Source organism: Vespa velutina, chromosome 2, assembly GCF_912470025.1.
Source record: "Vespa velutina chromosome 2, iVesVel2.1, whole genome shotgun sequence".
NCBI classification, from domain to species: Eukaryota; Metazoa; Arthropoda; class Insecta; order Hymenoptera; family Vespidae; genus Vespa; species Vespa velutina.
The window spans coordinates 17,603,699-17,623,281 of NC_062189.1; the positions used below are offsets into that span (position 1 = coordinate 17,603,699).

Genomic DNA, 19,583 nt, shown 5'->3' on the forward strand with positions numbered 1-19,583 from the left:
TAATAAAATTAATAATTAATAATATAATAATAAATAAGAAATTTGTTTTTTGATAATAAAAAAGTTAACTGATTTGTTATTTGATATATATATATATATATATATATATATATATATATATATATATATATATATATAGACATATATGAATTTGATCAAAGGATCAACAAAGAGGATACCAAAGTTTATGATTATTCTTGACCAAGTCAACTTCCTTCTAGATTGAGTTTGCAAAAGGTTGTTAACTTATCATCTGGTCAAGGAACGCCACGACCACCCGAGCTAATCTCAGCAATATCGCAAATATCAAAACGTTATCGGTCAATGTCCATTGCTGCTAAGCTAAGTTCTCAATAAAGCCAACAAACGTTTTATGTATCTACTATACAACATTCATATAGTAAGCTTTGAACGGGGATTAGTTATGCATGCGGGTTGAGTAAGACAGCTAAGATGACGCAGGAAAGTGCTCGAGAGTGCGAATGCACTTAAAAAACGGTCTTCGGTCTTCCACGTTCGAACAAGTGCCAAGAGAAAGAAGAAGAAGACGAAGAAGAAGACGAAGAAGACGAAGAAGAAGAAGAAGTAGAAGAGGGCTCCCAAGGTTTCCTTCTCACGAGAGAAGAAGAGTGAACACGCGAGGAAGACCTGCAGAAAAGGGAGATCGAGTCTACGAGTAAAAAGGTGCAACTTCCTCGATGGTGTCCACTCGATCGCTTTACCAGCTCTTTTCCATTCAAAAGAGACGACGATCCACAAACATATCTCGTCCTTTGTAATCCACAATGAAGATCCTTCTCATAATTTCTATCGCACGTTTGCGAGAGAATAATGGAAACTTTCTTACCTTGGTTGTTGACTTATCATATTTCATTTTAAATAAAATCACTATAAACTTTTATGTTTATCTGAAATATACAAACTTACAGATACTGTATATGCATGTTATGAATAGATAATACTTTTATATATCCTCGTAATAATTCGATCGAATTTTTTTCAAGCTCATAATTTTGATGACATTGAAAATTATTTGTTTTGTGTATGTGTGTGGATAATAAAGTAATCAAAGAAAAAAAAAAAAAAAATAAATAAATAAAAAGAAATAAAAGAAAAAGATACAATGAAAATAAATCTTTACTCATGCCTTATCGTATACTATTCAAGTGTCGTTCGGATTAATGCGATACTTTCAAGATATTAAAAATCATTTGTTGTTTATTTGTTTGATAAAATAATCTAATAAAAAGTAGCATGCACGCACACACACACACACACACATATATATATATATATGTGTTTGCTATCGTTTCGTGTGTTCAGTCCTTAACGTTTTATTGATAAGACTATTAAATTCTTATTACCACACACGTTTACTTTCAACGATCGTTTAAGAAACGACAAAAGCTCTCGTAAAGATCTAAGTTTCGCTTACGGTGAACACATGAACGATAATACCAGTAATATTCGAGAAGTATAGTACAGGTGTGGTAATTCGTTCGACCAGGTGAGAGTGTAACGATAGGATAAACGTGTATGTAGCGTCAACTTAATATTTTGCTAATAAAATATCCTTTATATATATATATATATATATATAAGAACATGTACACGTATATGTATGTATGTATATACTATCGAAACACCCGGTGTAGGATATGTAGGAACGTTTTATAGGCAACGCGAACATTACGATCCCGACCAATACTAATTTTCGTAAAAGCTTTACGTTCACATATTCGAGCTCGATGTACCCGATATTATTATCGTGCAATGACCTGCCTACCGTACGAACCGACGGACGAACCATCAACTTGCAATTTTATAACAACGATCACGAATACTTTTTCTCTTTGTTTTTATCGTGTATATGTGTATATATATATATATATATATATATATATATGTATATTTATATATGTACAGATGTATAGAGTATACACATATCTATATAGACGTATGTATTGTACTCATATCTATATAGACGTATGTAATGTACACATATCTATATAAAAGATACTTTCTATCAAAATATTAAATTCACATTGATCGCCTCAATTTCTATTACGATTTGAATTCGTCGGACGATATATGCCTTTTTAATAATCTAACTTTGACGGTGTATACTAATGAGTATAATAAAACAAACGTTTGAACGATTATGATAATTGATTATATTTTTGTTTTGTGAAAAAGAAAAAGAAAAAAAAAAAAAAAAAAAAAAAAGAGAAAAAAGAAAAAAAAAAGATTGATTAAGCATAAATTTATATTACGTTTTGAATTTTTTTCTTTTGCGCGATTTATTAACTTAATCTTCAATCCATATACTAATAAGTCTATCATAAAAGCAAATATATAACACGTATTGATTCATTACGTTTATGTTGTTACGTATTTTGAAAAAAAAGAAAAAGAAAAAAAAAAGAAAGAAAAAAAAGAAAAGAAAAATATTTACAATCGCATGATATTTCTATTGCGATTTGAATTTCGCGCAATTATTCTAGCCTAACCTTCAATCGATATATTTGAATAATAAGTCCGATAAATTTAATACATAGCTACACTATTTTTTTTTTTTACGTATTAATTATTAATGATATTCATTTTTTCTTTTTTTTCTTTTTTTTAAGAAAATGAAAAAAGAAAAGAAAAAAGGAAAATGCAGATGATAAAACTCGATCTATCGATTTGCGTCGATAATTAATTCGACAGTTAACATGTCGATCTCTCCCCTTTATGGTATCGTATACATTTCCTAAAGACGTCATCGTTATCATAATCCGAAGAGAAAACAAACGACGACGAGTTTATTGGGATTTATTTCCAGTGAAACGATTCCGTCACGAGATAAGATTTTATTAAGATCTAAAATTGTTCTCACGTAGGGAGATCTTATTTTCTTTTTTTTTTCTTTATGTATATATACATATATATATATGTGTGTGTGTGTGTGTGTTATGTATATATATGTGTGTGTGGGTGTGTATGAAAAAGAAACACTGTAAGAATTATTATCTGCATAGAGACATGCTGATGTTGCAGTGTCTGAGAATAATAAGAAAAAAAAAAAAACAAAAATAATAATAACAAGAAGAAAAAGAAGAAGAAGAAGAAGAAGAAGCAGAATCAAACGATAAATGCTTATCATGGTAAGATCGATCGATTGTTATCATTTACCTTATTCATTCCAGCTTTTTCAATAGAAACGAAGAAGAAGGAAAAAAAAAAATAAAGAAGAATAAATATCATTAGCGAAAAATACATCTTGTCAATGGTGAACGCCATTTTGAAATCTTTTTTACGTACGTTAATACATACATCATACATACATACATACTCGTATGCATATGCGTTGACCGTGAAGTTATTACTTAATGCTCGGGACAATTAACCTCACTTCTTATACATAATATATGTAGTATGTATATAAAAAACCGATGATTTATCGAGACACGCGGAAACTTATTGAACCTTACGCGTTCCGAGAGAAAGAAAGAGAGAAAGAGAAATGGTATATACATAATATACGCACGCATGCACATGCACGCGCATACACACACACACACACACACACACACACACACACACATATATATATATATACAACGGATTTGAGAAAGGAAGAGTAAGAGAATTATATATGAAAATTAAAAATTAGATTTACGTTCGAAGAAAAATCTTTTGGTATTTATTCGTGGCTCCTTTTAAAGAATTTAAAAAGAAAGAAAGAAAAAAAGAGCGTTCGTTTTTCTCATCAGTAAGGGTTCGAAAACAGTAGGGTCGAGAGTCATGTACTTACCAGAGAATCGTCGAGTTTTAGATGAGAAGAGAGACGAAGACGAAGAAAAAGAAGAAGTAGAAGAAGAAGAAGGACGGAGGATAGTGCGTTGAGGATGGTAAGACTCGAGGAGACAGATGCACTTGGCACTCTCGGCGTGCAGCACGCCTTGGCTGACCAGCGTAGTCATACACGGCGCTGCCAGCGATAGGAGCAGCTGTTTCCAGGCTGGAGCGCTTTCAAACTCGGTTCAGTCTCGCTGCGACCGCCGACGCGGTTGGATCGTCGCATTTACGTATTTTACGTTTTACGACGGTCTTCATCTTCTTCTTCTCCTTTTTCTTCTTCTTCTTCTTCTTCTTCTTTCTCTTCTTCTTCCTCTTCCACCTCATTCTCGTGATTTCTTCTAACTCGTTAACCTGAATATATATGTATATATATATATATATATGTATAGGAACAACGTGTTAGTCACTGTTTACCTCTTTCTCGCGCACATCTGTAAATTAACTTTCTCTAGTTAATTGTAAATTTATTTTTCTTTATTTTCTTTCTTTCTCCCTCCTCCTCTCCCCGGCCCTCTCCCCTTCATTTTGCTGGCCCTTTTTTCTTTCTTTCTTTTTTTTTCTTCGTCTTTTATTCTCTCTCTCTCTCTCTCTCTCTCTCTCTTTCTCTTTCTCTCTCTTTCTTTCGTGTAAATCATCATCATAGTCATCATCGTCATCGTCGTCGTAAAGTTGGCCCCATTTAGTCGGCAAAGAGCGCGGCGAGACGAAGATCCATCGTCGAAAACCGTAAGAGAGATCGAGAGACATTTCCACAGAGAAAGACAGATTTGGTAAAAGCAAATAGTCAAAGAAGAAGAAGAAGAAGAAGAAAAAGAAGAAGAAGAAGAAGAAAAGGAAGAAGAATAAGAATAAGAGGAAAGAAGAAGAGGGGGAAAAAAAAAGGAGACACAATTCGTCGAATATTCCGGTCGAAGGTAAGGCGAGTAGTATCTTCGTTTTGGCGCGCCAAATACGACGTTTTCGTATTTTTAGGTTAGTCTCGCGATACGACCTTTTGCGACTTGGTGCCGGTAACTCACTAAAGTACACGCTCACGATTGATTTCAAAACGATGATACCTTGATTGTTTCTTTCGTTTTTGTTTTTTTGTTTTTCGTTTTTTTTTTTTTTTCTATGTTGAAAAGAAAAAAAAAACAGCACGAATGTATGTAACGGAGACAATCTGTAAACGCGTTTTCTTGTTTTCTTTTCTTTTTTTAAACGAACCGGTACAATCGCCGGTACCGTTCGCACACGTGAAAGGTAAAATTGTTTTTTAAGCTCTGACTGAATTGTTCTTTCCTAAATGGTGCGATAAAAGATCCACGAGAGAACTTTCTTTATCGTCTCGACGTATAAGTAAGCAAGTAAATAAGAAAGTAAGTAAGTAAGTAAGTAAGTATATACATTATATACAACATATACACATACATGCGTGTGTGTGTGTGTGTGTGTGTGTGTGTAATTGTAGTGATCTTTACATCGAGAACGGTAAGATTCGGTTTGCTCGAGTAATCGTAAACCGTCGTGAGATAAACGATCAGGTGTCAAAACCGCGATAGATGCTTTTACCTTGTGAAAGAGGTGGTTTCTTCTCTGGGACAAAAAAATGAAGGGGGGAAAAAAAAAGAACAAAAAAGGAAAGCGAAAAAAGCTAAAAAAAAAAAAAGGGGGGGGAACTATCATCGTTCGAAAAGATTTCATGTCACGCAAACCAATCATTTCTATTTTGATTATTCGTATCCTTTTCCTTATTTATTCATTCATTTGTTCATTTATTGATACTCCCATTCTCGTAATACTATTAATTTCTCTTTCATATAATTTACTCTGATATATATATATATATATATATATACATTACACGCGTACATAAACTGAGAATAAAACCGAGAGTAATTTTATTCGGCCGATTCTCGTGCTAAACAGAGAGAGAGAGAGAGAGAGGAAGAGAGAGAGAGAGAGAGAGAGAGAGAGAGAGATGAGAAAGATAGATAGATAGATAGATAGATAGATAAATAGAGATAGTGTCATGGCGTCGAAGTTTTTTTATAGAATACTTCTCCGTCTCTTTGTTTCTTTTTTTTTTTTTTTTTATTTTTCTTCTTCCTTTCTTTTTTTCTTTTCTCCTGCTTTTTTCTCTTTTTCTTCTCTTCTTCAGTTCAGTCAGTCTCTCTCCTTTTTTTTTTTCTTTTCTTTTTTTTTTTTTTCTTTTCTTTTTTCTTTTTATATTTTTTCGTTATGTTTTCACAAGGAACTAAGTAGATGGGGGAGAAGGCGCGTGCGAGAAGAGCTTCGATCGTTGAAACGACAGGTGACAAAGGCAACGAGACCCATGCTCTTCTATGTATGTACGTACTTGTATAGAACCAGCAAGAGAGAGAGAGAGAGAGAGAGAGATAGATAGATAGGCAGAAAGAGAGAGAGAGAGAGAGAGAGAGAGAGAGAGAGAGAGAGAGAGAGAGAGAGAGAGAGAGAGAGAGCAGACTCGAAAGAGAGCGTGCGTGGTATTGACACTTGTCATTCGACGACGGCCAGCCACCGTTGCTTTTTTCTCTCTACGTTTTATCTTCCACGCTCTTTTACGTTGGTAGAATAGCTTTTTAAATCTCGCCATTCGCGTTTTCTCGCTCATAGGCAACATACATATATGCATACATAGTACATACATACATACATACATACATACATACATACATACATACATACATACTTATATATATACATATATATATATATATATATATATATATATATATAACACCACGAACACGAATCCGTCTCGCGTTGCTTTCATTCGTAAAGCGCGACGAGTACCTCGTCGTCCATTTTTTTTCCTCCCTCTTTTTTCCTCTTTCTTCCTTTCTCTTCCTTCTTTCTTTCTTTTTTCTTACGTTTCTTTCTTTTATTTATTTTTTTTTGTTATTTATTCGTTATATAATGCGAGGGAGCATTCAAATTACCACCGCGTATTGCTATCGTCGAAAAAAAAAAAATCCGAACCAACAACCACCTCATCTCGCTTCACCTCACTACTCAAACTCCTATCCTCCCCTCTTCTTCTTCTTCTTCTTTTTTTTTTGTATCTTTTTTTGTATTTTTCTTTTTTTCCTTTTTTCCTTTTTCTTTTTTTTTTTTTTTTGTGATATCTTTCTCTCTAACGAACCTAATTGAAAAGTATCCTCCTCTTGCTTTCGTACATTGAAACCTCCGTCCTGAATTTATTCGTTATTTTCTAATGACGATACATTAATCTCTTGAAGTACTTATATTGGGGGAAAAAAAAAGAAAATAAAAGAAAAAAATAGAAGAAAAAAGAACAAGAAAGAAATAAAGGAAGAAATTATGCTATAGGCAAATTTGAGAATTTATCGGTGCAATATTAATTAACTCCTCATTAGAAAGTTCATTATATTATGTTTATCTACGTATAAATTGTATTTATTATAGTATATGTGCGTATATACGTGTGTGTGTCATATATATATATATGTATATATAATAGTTATAGTGTAATATAAATTATAGTATAAGTTCCATATTATATGATAAATTTATTTGAGAACGAGAGAAAGAACAAAAAAAAAAAAAAAGAAGAAGGAAAGAAACAGGTTATGCAGAAAATTAATTAAAAAGTAACGTGAGTGCTAACATAGAAATGATCATTAATGACACGTGTTCGATTCAAGCGATTAATCACTTTTCTATTACGTCGGAGTCAGAAAGTCGCTTTTAAAAAAAAGAAAAAAGAAAAATATATATACATATACACGTACACACATACACATGTATATGCATACGCGCGCGTGCATTAAGAAAAAAAAGTAAGAAAGAAAGAAAGAAAAAAAAATGAAAAAAGAAAAAAAAAATAAAGAAGTGGAAGAAGACAAAACACGTGGTGTACTTTTAACAAGTACGATCTATCGTCGTGTGGATCAAGTTGTCTGATTGAGTTTAATACGCTATACGTTATCTATTTTCTTCGATTAATCACCATCAATCTCTCGCGCAGACTTTGTTTCATTTCTCTTCTATGCATACATATATAGGTATATATGTATATACATTCACACATACATATATACGTAGATACTCCTATAATCGATTGATCTTGAATAATCGAGTTCGTGTGCGATTTCAATTACTACTCTTATACTTTTTCATTTTCTTTCGCATTACGATTAATATTAATCTCTTACGTATCTTTCGTATCGTATAATATATATATATATAGCTTGTATATTTTGCATCGTGCCAATATACATACAAACTGTAAGTTTCTTCTAACGAAGCACGTTTGTCAATGTAAATCTTCCGATCGATCGATCGATCGATCGATCGATCGATCGTTCGTTCGTTCGTTGTCATCGTCGTCGTCGTCGTCGTCGTCGTCGTCGTCGTCGTCGTATTATCAAATGCAAACATCCTTTCATCTCTCTCTCTCTCTCTCTCTCTCTCTCTCTCTCTCTCTCTCTCTTTCTGATAGGGGAAAAGAAAGAAAGAAAGAAAGAAAAAAAAAATGAGTGGTTGGAAGTAGTTGGGGATGATTCCAGGAGGCGATAGAAAGAGAAGGAGGAGGAGGAGGAGGAGGAGAATGAGAAGGGGGAGGAGGAGGTGGGCGAAAGCCCAAATAACAAACACGAAAAGAGAACTCGTCTTTTAACGCTTCTTCAAACTCCGTCGTCTTTCGTTCAAGAAGACGAACAAATTGTTTACTCGACTGCGTCATTAAGATTGCTAAAGGTAATGTGGATTTAACAAAAGGAATGAAAGAGATGAAGGAGGAGGAGAAGAAGGATGATGATGATGATGATGATGATGATGATGATGATGACGAAGAAGTCGGCCGAATCGTGTTTAAGAGAAAACGCTTGCTCCTGAGAATCGTTTAAAAGCAGAAAATCTCGGAAGTTTCGAGTGAAAGATAAATTTCGTGGTTTACAAGGAAAGAGGGTGGGTAGGAGGGCGGTTGGGTGGGTGGTGTGGGAGGGAGGAAGGCCTGTGTACTTATTTGTCGCTTATTTTCGTTAACAGCAGAGGACGACGATGACGATGACGAAGGCGCCGTTAAGTGCTGAATCTTGTTTTAAACGAAATTTCGCTTACACGCTCTAACGCTTTTCGAAACCCTTCGGTCGGATCGATTTACTTAGTAATCTGAGATTTTTTTTTTTTCTAGATTAAACGGACCATTAATCGTACTTATCTCTTTGAGTCGTATTTCTTTTCTCTTTAAATTTTTTTTTTCTTTTTCTTTTTCTTTTTTCTTTTCTTTTTTTAAATATCCGAACGTGTGGAGAAACATTTATCAAAGATAGACAGATAGATACGGATATTGTTATTATTATTATTATCATTATTATTATTATTATTATTTTTATTATTATTATTATTATTATTATATCTTCGAGATATTATCTCGTTCGAGGAAAATATTCGGAAAAATATACCGTATATAATTCGAAACTATGATTTCATTGTATTAGATAGAGATAAGGATCTTTTCCTTATAGAAAATTTAAACATCGAATTTAATTGGATAAATTCTTTGATCCTAATAAGATATTTCCCGTCATTTTATGATATGATCTTAATTAAGATACGTTAAATTGTCCGTACTTAAATTATAGAATTCATATAGTCAGATATATCATTATTACATAACATTTTAATTCTATTCATTGAATTTACTTATCAGATATAAATTCCTAGGATCTTAATGTTTATTTCACTCGTAAAATAATACGCGATTGTGAATTATTTGTCGGATATCTTATTAATAACGTTCGATTTTTATCGGATTTATTGCGCTTGTGTCGTAAATATAAAAAAGAACAAAAAAAAAAAAAAAAAAAAGAAAAAAAGAAAAAAAGAGAAGAAAGGAAGGAAGGCAGAAAGAAAGAAAAAATAAAAAAGAAATTAATTAAATGAGATAAGACAAGATTTCTCTGTATGTTTCGAAGTAGTGACATTAAAATTAAAAAAGAAGGAAAAGAAAAAGGAGCAAAAGGAAACAGGAATGTGACGATATTCGATAACGAATTTACACGACAACTCGGCGTTCGATTTTCGTTGAACCGTAACTCACAAATATATATCCATATATATATATATATATATATATATATATGAGATATATATAGATACACATTCGAACGTACGTTCGTAAAGTATTTGCGTATTTAAAAAAAAAAGGAAAGAAAGAGTAAAAAAAAAAATAGGAAAAAGAAGGGAGGGGGGGGGGAAAGAACGATTGGAAGGGAGAACCGCGTGAATACGCGGAGAATACGCGATAAACGCGAATTTTCAATGCGTCTCTTTCCGCGTGGTGGCACCATAAGATTTACGTTCTTGCGGAAAAGAGGAACGTTTAAAAGCAATTTATATCCGCGTTCGAGCGAATCGAGATAAATACAAATATGCCGTAGATTTTCTGACGATCGAAAGGGTGGGGGTTGGTCGAAGGGTAGGGGAGTGATGGGTGGATAGCGGGGATAACGGGGGAATAGAGTTGGATGGGAACAGGAGGGACAAGAGGGAATACACGCTCACTTCACGCAAATACTCGCAGCTTTGGTATTGAAAATACTAAATCCAAGTTTAAAAGGTCCGCAAAAGCACGTTGCGGACAAAGGAGCGGAATAATTTATCGCGCGTGCTTTCAACCGTGTGCCATATTCTCTTTCTCTCTCTCTCTCTCTCTCTCTCTCTCTTTATCTATCTATCTATCTCTTTTCTCGCTCTTACACCCTTGAATTTCGTTTCCATTGATGCATTAGAAGAGTAAACACAATTTTTCTTTCTACTTCTTCCGTCGAAGAATAGCAGCCGCTGCCGTTCAGATTTGGTTCCAAAACGTTTTAACATTTTTTATTTTGGTTCTTCTACTTCTTCTTCTTCTTCGTATTCTTTATTTTTTTTATCCTTTCTTTTCTTTTTCTTCTTTCTTTTTTCTTTTCTTTCTTTTTTCTTTTTTTTCTTTTTTTTTTTTTTTTTTTTATAGTATACATTCGCGAGAAAACAAATGCGTGTTACGTCGCACGCATGATTGTCTAGAATAATTTATATTCTAGTTTATTTTTTTCGCTCTTTTTCTTTTTCTTTTTTCTGGTTTTTTTTTTCTTTTTTTTTCTTTTTTTTTCTTTTTTTTTTTTTTTTTTTACGACGTTGTTCCGTCATTCGTTAAGAGTTACGCAACGAATTTAATATCCTTTATGATTCATTTAGATTTAACTTCTTTTATGATTTTATGATTTGATATATTTAAAATCTAAAAAATTATTCGCAATATCTCTTCAATGATAAATAATCTTATTTCTCTTTCCCCCCTTTCTCTCTCTCTCTCTCTCTCTCTCTCTCTTTTTTTTCTGTTTCTCAACGACATAGATTATCATAGTCAATAAAAATTTTCGTAGAAATTAATCGTATCGATTACTCGCAACTATTGCAAATTTTTTTATTATTAATAATTATTAACGATTCTTGGTCAGCGACGAACGAGACAACGAAAGTATAGTGGTAAGTGAAAAATTTGCGATAATCGCGAGTAAAATCGATACGATTAATTTTTTTTTTCTTTCTTTTTTTTTTTTTTTTTTTTTTTTTTTGTTGTATAATCTACGATCAGTCTCAATTTTTTCATACATTTTTTGTCGATCCAATCGGAAGAGAAAGACCGACCATGGGAATAATTTGTGAAATAATATGTAAATCGATCGGATCCGCTCTCTACCCATCACCCTCCTTTAATCCCTCCTCTCCCTTAATCCCTACACTCCCACCCTCTACCTTCCTCACACCCTTTTGGTTCGAACAAACGTTTTCGCCGTTTCGATGGCAAAGGTGTTAAATTCCATTGGACGATTCCCATGGCTCTCTCTCTCTCTCTCTCTCTCTCTCTCTCTCTCTCTCTCTCTATCTATCTCTCTTTATAAGTCGAGTTTAGACCGCCCATGGCGAAGCCATTGTAACTGCCGTCAGTCCGATATCCATACGGTCGCTTTCACAGCTCACAGCTCACCTTTCTCTTCTTCTTCTTCTTCTTCTTCTTCTCATTTTCTTTTGCTCTCTCTCTCTCTCTCTCTCTCTCTCTCTCCCTCCCTCCCTCTCATCTTTTTTTTTATCTCCCTTATCGTTGATTCGACAAGTAACGTTCCATGAAATTTTACAAAGAACTTCACTTTATCGTCCTTTTCAATGATCCCCTTTCAAAAAAGAAGAGGAACCAATTTTCAATCTTCGATTGAAAAATTCGATCTTTTTAATACCATTTATCGATACGTCGATCTATCGAAGGTAGACAAATTTTTCCATAGAGGACGTAACATAATTGACGTCGAACAATAATGACACGATGATTGGAGGGGTTGGGGTGGGGGGGGGGCTTGACGTTTGGTATCTGAGGGGTAAAAAAAAAATTCTTCGTCTTCTTCGCCCTCGTGTCTCGATAGAAAAAAATCTCTATCACCGGCCATTGTGTAACTCGAGAGAGAGAGTGAGAGAAAAAGAGAGAAAGAGAGAGAGAGAGAGAGAGAGAGAGAGAAAGTGTGTCCACTTAAGAAAATCGACAGTTTAATGGAGCTTTAACGTCTGAACTTTGGTGAGATAATCGAATTGTTAGGATTTAATCGTCTCTCGGATATGGAATTAAGAGGATGCTACGTTCCGCCCCCTTGTCACCTGCCATACTATTATAAAGTCGATTTGAAGCTAATCCTCGCTCGTTAATCATCAACCTTTTTTTTTTCTTCTTCTTTTTTTTCTTTTTTATTTTTTTTCTCTCTTTTTTTTTTTTTTTTTTTTTTTTTTTTTTTAAATACTTTTTTAATCTTTTTAATTTTCTTTTTTTATTTCCACGCACTTTCCTCCTTTTCATTCATATCACGTATCCATTACAATTATTTATTTGTTATTTCTTATTCGCGATCGGTCAATCGATAAAATGAAATATGCATTTTTTTTATTTTCCTCTCTTTCTCTCTCTCTCTCTCTCTCTTATGTGAGAATAGAATTTCATTTAAATATATATTTACATATATTGCATATATTTGCATACATCGATCGTGTTTTTGATGGTTATAAAAAAATGCAATTATTTTTCCGCAATACTCTTTAAAAAATCGAAAGTTCGCACGATTATCGCAATTATTTGTTAATTTTGTCAATTTGTAAACTTTTCAGGTCGATCGTAAAATAAAATTTTCTTTATTTCTTTTTTTTTTTTTTTTTTCTTTTTTTTCATACGAGAATAGAATGTAATTATACGCATACACACGCATACATATTTATTTATATATTTATATATTTATATATTCATTGTTAGTTGATGTCACTGACGTGTTGTTGTTTTTTTTTTCTTTTTTTTTTTTCCCGAAAGAGATAACAAACTCCCACTATAGAGCTAATTTTCATAACACCTTTGCGAAGCGGAAGTTGCGAAGGTTCTTGGAACTTATCCAAGCATCCTGTCTCTCTCTCTCTCTCTCTCTCTCTTCCTCTCTCCCCCCTCTCACATCTTTCTTATCTCGTATGTTGCATTTACTTGGTAATTACCCGTAGTCATTACGACGTCGGCCGTCGCCTATCGAGATTTTTCATTCCTTTTCTTTAGGATCGTCGACCTTTGCATGCTTCTCTTTTCCATCTTTTTTTTTTTTTTTCTTTTTTATCCCTTTCTTTTTTCCCGAGTTAAGGCGCATAGGCGCGCAAAGAGGAGAGGGTGTTCCTTCTAAAAAACTTTTAGAGGGTGGCAGCTGGCAGGTGTCGAAGTTAAGGGGAAAGGAGGAAGAGGTGGGGGCTGGAGTTGAATCCGAAAGTGGAGGTGAAGGTGGAGGTAGAGGTAGAGGAAGGTGGGAAAGAGGATATAGTAAAGAAAAGAAAAAGAAAAAAAAAAACAAAAAAAGAATGAAAGAAAAAAAAATTGGAAGTCGTTAGGTCTCTCGACGAGCAACGTCGACGTCGGTTCGCTAACATTTTGGCGTGCACTTGACTTTGCCATAACTCCTACAATCCCTCCCCTCTTCCTCCTCCTCCTCCACCACCTCTTCTTCGTCCTTCTCCTTCCTTCTTCTCTCACTTCCTCTCTCTCTCTCTCTTTCTCTCTCTGTCTCTCTCTTTTTCACTTCCTATAGCCACTTTTTACACATTTGTAATATAAACGTCGTGATTCTTTTCGTAAAACGTCATCATCTTGAAATAACAACGTACGAATTGAGAATCAACTATACCTATCCCTTTATTATGCATTTCTAATTTTTTTTTTTTATCAGGCTTTGAAAATGACGTATTCAGTTACTTTTCGTTAATATTTATTTTATTTTATTTTATTTATTTTTCTGTTTTTTTCCCTCCTTTTTTTCTCTCTCTTTTTTTTTTTTTTTTTTTTTTTTTTTTTTGTTAGATCTCATCTAATCTTATAATCTTAAGTTTACTTAAATCGAACGGTCTCGGGCGAATATCGGGCGACGTTACTTTTAAATTTATTTCTCTTCCTCTTCTTTTTTCTTTTTCTTCTTCTTCTTCTTTTTTTTTTTTTCGTATCTCGAGGAAACTCGTAACTTCAAATAAATTGTATATTCTCGAGGACGGGCGCAACAGCAACGACAAGATGTTTACCATGTTCCAATCAAGTATATTAATTTAGCTTCATGTTTTATCTCGTTGTTTTCCTTCTCTCTCTCTCTCTCTCTCTCTCTCTCTCTCTCTCTCTCTCTCTCTCTCTCTCTCTCTCTCTCTCTCTCTCTCTCTCTCTCTCCTTTTTTTCGTAAATTCAACAAGTTTCCAGAAATATAATTGTTATCGTAGAAAATAATGAAATGACATCGATACGTATCTATAAAATAAAACACATTATTATTATAATCTTTATTATCTATTTCATAGATCGATAGTATTTCAAAATGATAAAAATAATTTAAACGCATAATTTTCCTTTTGATTTTCTAATGACAGGTTATTCACGTATACAATGCGTGTCGGAAGATAGAAAAGAGAAATTCCAAGGAAACGTTCAAAGGATCTAGTCAGTTCTTCTTTCTCTCTTTCTTCCTTTCTCTTTCTCTCTCTCTCTCTCTTTCTCTTTCTCTTTCTCTTTCTCGAATAGAACTATTGTTAAATGGACGACGTTTTTTCGTCAAGTTTGTCAGTAGAGTTTCGTACCTGATTGGACGAGCATAACTTACACCAGAATGAATGAAGAGTATCTGTGGGATGGAGGAGAGAATGAGAGGGAGAGAGAGAGAGAAAGAGAGAGAAAGAGGATCCTCTCTCTACGTTCCATCCTCTCTTCCAGGTAGGATGATGACCATATGGCGAACTATTTCGGATCTATGGGGATTTTAGGATCATCTTACTACGGACCACCTTCAGACGAAAGCTATCGCAAGTTTTATACGCGAACATTTTTTGTTTTTTTATTCCCTTATTTTCTTTTTTTTTCTCTCCCTCTCCGCCCCCCCCCTCTCCGTCTCCCCCCACCCCAACCCCGATTACTATGAGATACCAGCCATCTTGTTCTTTTCTTTTTTTTTTTTCTTTTATTTTATTTTATTTTCTTTTTTGTACGTCGTCTCAAGATTGTTTCACTGACTGAATTTCGAGTAATTCTTTAGGAACGGATCCGGTTAAGACGGAGGAGCCAAGTACGCTAAGTTTTCAAGTACGCTCGTAAAGTTTTAATTAATACGGCGCTACGAAGTACTGCCGTGGCTGTAGTCGTGAATCTCTCTCTCTCTCTCTCTCTCTCTCGCTCTTTCTCTCCGTGTTTTTTTTTTCTCTCTTTTTCTCGCTCTTAAGAATAGGTAAGAAAAAAAGTATAACGCTCGAGTACATCCCAGACGCGCGACTTTTCAAGTGGAAAGTCTTATCGACGAATTTACGAAGCTTTCTTCGTCCCTTCTTGTTTTGTTTTGTTTTGTTTTATTTTATTTCTTTTTTTATCTGGGTCTTCTTTTCTATTTTTTTGTCTTCTTCTTCTTCTTTTTCTTTTTCCCTTGTCCTTATTCTCAACGACGAGGTATTATCTAAAACATTGAAAGACGAATCTCTTCAAACAATACTCGTAACTTATTAATTATTATCATCGTTATAAATTCAAGTAACAGTTCTTGTGCCATAATAGTTCTCTCGAATTGTAAGATCGATAAAGGATCGAATTAAAAAGTTTTCACGTTTTTTAAATATCATTTTATTCCTTATTCAATTTTTCTCTCATATTTTCTTCTTATTATTTTTGCGAAGTACTCGTCGTGTGATTTGGACATGGATAAAGATCTCATTGATACGTCGTTTTCATTTTTATATTTATCGAATTATTTCATCGGGACCAATTTATCTATTCGTCTTATTAAAAAAATCTCTCGTTTTTTAGCATTATCTCCGAACGTAGTTTCGACGAAGAATAATAAGATTCGTATGAAAGAAAATAATGAGAGCGAGGAAAGAAAAGAAAAGAAAAGAAAAGAAAAAAAAAAAAAAAAAAAAAAAAAAAAAAAAGAAAGGAAAAAAAGAAAAAGAAGAAGTGGGAGAGAAATGAATGGAGGAAAATTTTTCAAGTTATTTAAAAAGATCTGCCTCGTTTCGAAACCATCCCAGACGCAACCAGGAAGTATTATCACGACATCATGCAGCGGTAGATCTTCCTCGTTGGTAGGAGAATAATCCCTTATAACGACATTAGATATATACGATCGGTGATGTGTGCTCTGACTCAGAAGCTTTGTAATGCTTACCCCTCTTTGTAAAGAGCAATACGATTGTCTTCCCTGCTGTCCCACCCCTCTCTCTCCTCAACGACGATAAACTCACTTCGTTTCTAATCACATCTATTTTCTCTCTCTCTCTCTCTCTCTCTCTTTCTTTCTCTCTCTCTCTCTATATATATATATATATCTATATATATATGCTTTCTTTTTTATTAGAATCGACATAGAGAACTTTCAGTTCAGTACTATCCACGATCATTACCTTTCCACTACTACTATTACTATTACTATTACTATTATTATTACTATTACTAGCACGTCGTGTAAAACGTTATCTCTCTCTGCATTACATGTTCCAAATGCAAATGTACGAAGATAGATAGATATATTATTTCTTCCTTTTTATTCTCATTAATATTCTTCGTATAACATTTGAAAGTTAACATATCAAAGATAAATCTTTCGACGGATTTCTAATGCGAAGAAAATTATATTTTATTTCGTTTCATTTCTTTTTTCCTCCTTTTTATTTATTTAATTTTTTTTTCTTTTTCTTTTTTTTTTTCCCCTCACAATACACTCGCGTTGCAACCGAATCGAATAATCATCGACTTTGGCATATATCCCGATGTTAATAACGTAATTTATCATTGATTAGAAATATCAATGATAATCGTATTTATTACTTCGTCAAGAGAGCGCAGGCCAGTTACACTCGCCTTCTCTCTCTCTCTCTCTCTCTCTTTCTGTCTATGTGTGTATACTTAGGCTAATGTTCGTAATCGCGTATTAGCATAACGCGCTCCGTTAATACAGATTTATTGCTTAATGCTCAAGAAAGGATATCACCACTTGAAATGCCGGACACGTAGAGCTTAAAGTAAGTATCTTTTCAACATACTCCTGGTTGTTGGTCCGTGTATAAGTGGACCTTCATCGTTAGCCAATGTTGGTAAAGAGATCGTGGCACACCATAAGTGCATATATAAGAGAAAAAGATAATATAGAGTGGCACAAGTACTCTTATGTGTATATATATATATATATATATATATATATATATATATGTATATGTATATGTATAGATTTAATGATAACGAAAGAATTTTAAGTTTAATTAGTAAAACATTTAAAAGTATTATTATTATTACTATTATTATTATTATTATTATTATTATTATTATTATTATTATTATCATTATCATTATCGTTATCATTATTATACTTCTTCGTTCTATTAAGAATTCTTAAGCTTTCTACTTTGACGTTAAACTATCTATGCTCGTTAATTCCCATCTTTATTGCTTACGTTCGCTTATCAGAGCATTGATAATCTATAATCTATATAACCGAGTCTTCTACGCTAAGAGTACACACGTCAAGGATATTGGCATGATCCGGGATCAATGTTCTCTCAAAGTGAATCATCCCTTCTTCGATAGAGATCATAAATCTTGTAAAACTTTTTTTTTACATTTTGTATATATATATATATATATATATATATTATATTATATCTTTTCCATTACATATATAAGCACGTACAACATACATCAAACATTTTATAATCGAATAATCGAATGTTATAATCGATTGAAGCTACCCCGTTGAAAAAAATTTTCAAAATCTTTTTCTTCTGACATTTTCAAATCATGGTTGAAATCACTTAATCATTATCTATCATTAATTATTTGCACTTTGAGTATGGACGCGTGAGTCAGCATATAACCTACCGCTGTTGTTCGGTTAAGGCCGGGAGAACTGTTGGGACTGGGTGGGTGGGGGTGGGTGTTAGGGGGAGGGGGCGTAGGGAGGGAGGGAGGGAAGAGGGAAATATAATTACATTGGCCGTTTCGTTTCTCGTACGAATATCGATCGCATTTCCTTTTAGGTGAAACGAAACCCACGAGCAACTTCTTATTGTCGATGATTTATTTGTTTTATAGACAAGCGATAGCCTTTAGTGGGCGTTATCGTAGCAATTAATAAATTATGATATAATATCTATCTTATATATCCAACTGTTATGTGCGTGCATGTATATATATATATATATATATATATATATATATGTTCTCTGTGCGTGTATAAATCGATGACGATGTACGATCTTTCATCGAGAGTAATAACGATCTTAATTAGTTTAACGTGTATTATTGGGTACGAGTAATATAACTTGAGACATCAAACCATAACCATATAACCATAATAATCATATTAATGCGTAAATATTAACGATAACGCCATAACTACGACAACGTGCGATTTTAATAACAACGTTAGCATGACAAACATAGAGATCCTGTAAAAGTTTAACAATCTAATCTAAACGACGTCCACGCAACCCGCCGAACTATAGTATATAACTACGTCGAGGTAATAACACTTTGTTCCGTGCTAGCATATAATGTCAGTTGGAATTGATTTATGTTAACATGTCGGCGATTAAAGGCAACGAGAAATTGCGATCGAACTGCTACGTATATAATTCGATATATATATATATATATATATACATGTTCACATATAAATATATTTACCATAAATAATTTATTCGATAAAAGTTTGTGTAGTCGTTTGCATTTCCATTTCGCGGAATTTTTAAAATACATGTTTTCTTCTTTTTTTTTTTTTTTTTTTTTTTTTTTTTTTTTTCTCTCGAATTTTATTCGTTACAAATTTATGTCGACTTTTTCCTTTCCATTAGAAATTAATGAGTTAGATTTCCGTTACTGTTCAAACCTTAATACGAAGAAAATAAAAATCCAATATCAATGTTATTTCTCTCTTGTATTTATATTTTACGTATCGTCAAAAGTCCTTTATCCTTTTCGTACGACTTAATCATTCACCGTGATTCATCCACGTCCTGAACGTCATCCACGTCCTGAACGTAATAAATCACTTTGGTGTTCGCGTGTACGGTAGCCGATTCGCGCTCAATTAAATTTAAATTAATGCATTTTACGTGTAGTATGTAGAACTTGTTGATGGACCTTGGAACGACACGTTTTTCACAAAATCACTCTTACGTTATTTCTTACGATGCAAAAGTTT

General features: G+C 33.4%; 2 protein-coding genes across 5 annotated transcripts in view; one reads left to right on the plus strand and one right to left on the minus strand.

Moving 5' to 3' along the window:
- Window positions 1-3,579: 3,579 nt before the first annotated feature.
- The window catches only part of LOC124946984 (extracellular sulfatase SULF-1 homolog), a 68,189-nt gene continuing 52,185 nt past the window's right edge, over window positions 3,580-19,583 (plus strand). For 3 of the 4 annotated variants that reach the window (XM_047488515.1, XM_047488514.1, XM_047488516.1), the window contains exon 1: window positions 3,849-4,760. The gene's annotated coding sequence lies outside the window, so the exon portion shown is untranslated. Of the gene's footprint in view, window positions 4,761-19,583 lie in introns of all 4 variants that reach the window. The other variant, XM_047488513.1, reaches the window with a different exon arrangement.
- LOC124946987 (MRN complex-interacting protein) overlaps window positions 14,641-19,583 on the minus strand; it is a 59,106-nt gene continuing 54,163 nt past the window's right edge. Inside the window, exon 2 of the transcript XR_007100257.1 lies at window positions 14,641-15,845. The gene's annotated coding sequence lies outside the window, so the exon portion shown is untranslated. The remainder of the gene's footprint in view (window positions 15,846-19,583) is intronic.